Here is a 2,344-nt window from a genome sequence, read left to right on the forward strand (position 1 = left end):
CCCCGCCAGGGGGCCAGGGGAGGGGCGCCGGCCTTGGGCCGGGGGGCGCGTCGGGCCCGGCGCATTCCTAAGGATCAGGTTACGGGCCGAGGCGGTGGCCCCTCCCCTCCCTTCCAGCCCGGCTTCCGCCCTCCCCTGGGGCAGGAACCACAGTCACCTCCCCCGTCCTGTGCAGGTGCTTGGCCAGCCGCAGGGAGAGGATCCACGCCCTGTCCTCTGGGGCGGCACTGGCTCTTTCCAGTCTCACAGACCATTTTACGGACGAGGAAACCGACGCGTCCTCAGCTCCCCTTTAGCACTGCTGGAAGCCGACTGACAGAGCCTGCTTTACCACCCATGGCCTCGCTGACTGCGCCCACAGCCTCCCGGTAGACAGGCCGGGAAGAGGGCTCAGTCTAAGTCCAGTGATCCTTGATTGTCCCAGAAGGGCGCCGGCTCAAGGAGGAACACACACCACGCACCGCCTTCCCCACCAGATCCCTGAGCTCATCCAGCCCGCTCTGCTGTATACCCAGCCCCAGGTTAGGGCCTTTCACAGGCCGACTTTGGGAAACCACAGGGTTTTGGGGTCAGAGGGTAGGGAGTTGGAACTCACTAAACCAACTCCAGAAGATTTGTTTTGTTTTGTTTTTTTGATTTTTTTAAAATGTTTTATTTATTTCTAGGAGAGAGAGAGAGACAGCGTGAGCAGGGGAGGGTCAGAGAGAGAGGGAGTCACAGACTCTGAAATAGGCTCCAGGCTCTGAGCTGGCAGTCAGCACAGAGCCCGACGCGGGGCTCGAACCCACGAACCCCGAGATCATGGCCTAAGCGAAAGTTGGACGCTTAACCGACTAAGCCACCCAGGCGCCCCAAAGATGATTTGTTTTGATTCTGTTTTGCTTTGGACAAGCCTCCAGCACCAGCACCATCATATTCACCGGTCCCAGCACCCTCTTGAGCACCTACTGTGTGGTGCGGCTCTGTGCTGGGGGAGGGTTTCCACCATCCCTCATCACCCCCTGAGCTGGGAACTCCAGTAGGAGACAGGACGTAACCACCACCGTAATGAAGAAGTATGCTTTAGGCTGATGTCACTCTGTCCTTTAGGTCGACCCCCTTTTCTGTTTTTACTTCAGTAGATAGATTTCAAAAGGGAAACTTCATGTCACCACCAAGAATGGAAAAGCAGTTTCTTTTCCATAAATAGAAAGAAAGTGAAAAACGATGAAATGAGAGCAAAACCCAGGCATCCCCTCCTCAGGGACACTCTGGGCCGGGCCCAGAGCAGGAATGACCACATATCCAGAGAGCATGCAGGAAGGGAATCCCCAAGGCAGGCCAAGAAGAGTACAGGAGGGGCCACAGGGATCCACTTGGTAGTTTTGCCTCCTAGCACCCCGGTACACAGTAGGTGTTCAGTGATGTGCTAAGCCTTGGCAGGGAGCACCTACTACCACCCTACTACGTGTGGGGTTTGCCCATCCTCCACCAGTATCCTCCCAGGGCCTGTGAGTTACTGACCCATTTCCAAGTTCACACGAAGGTGGTGGCAGGTAGCAGCCCTTTGGGGCTGGGACCCCACAGGGCCTCTCTGGGGAGACTTCAGGTTGGTTCAGTTAAGTGGAAGCTTCCGCCTAAAGACCTTGGGGCTGTCCCCACCCACAGTCCCGTGGCCCCTGACATCCTTCTGTGATGAGCTATGGGCCCCTGACGTACTTCCCAGGCCTCCCAGGGATTGGGGGGAGGGGGGGAATGTGTAAATCAATGAATGAGTATGAATAAATAAATGAATTAATGACTGGATGATGTAAGGGATGGTTTGGGGAAGTAATGGATGGATTGAGTGAATTAATGCAAGAGCGGATGCACTCATGCTGCCAAGATGGACACCCACTCCCGATGTTTTTCCTTGATACCCCCCACACCAGCACTGCAAGGAGGGCCAACTGTCCACATTTTTCAGATGGACAAACTGAGGCTCTGAGCAAAGCATGGCTCCAAATTTTGGAGCGCAGGTTGGAACACAGGTGGCCTGGCTCACCGCAGGCTGCAGGCAGAGGGACTGGAGCTCAGGGGGCCAAGCTGGTGCAGAGGAAAGCTGGACCTGGACCTCAGGCCTGCGGGGCCTAGAGGGCCGGCACCTGATGGTCGCCCAGTAAAGGAGCAAGGCCCCATCGGGGTACATTGAATGGGGGCGAGGCAGGATGGAGAGAGAGCGGGGAAGTGGTGGGGGTGGGGCCACGGGAGTGGGGAGGAGCAGGCAGAGTCCCAGTCGGTTAGGAGGGGGCCCCAAAGAAGGAGCAGGTTTGGGGGGCATCCCGGCACGCGAGACACACAACGCCAGCCCTGCGTCTCCCGACCG

Source organism: Crocuta crocuta, unplaced genomic scaffold (assembly GCF_008692635.1).
Source record: "Crocuta crocuta isolate KB4526 unplaced genomic scaffold, BGI_CrCroc_1.0 scaffold77, whole genome shotgun sequence".
In the NCBI taxonomy this organism is placed as follows: domain Eukaryota; kingdom Metazoa; phylum Chordata; class Mammalia; order Carnivora; family Hyaenidae; genus Crocuta; species Crocuta crocuta.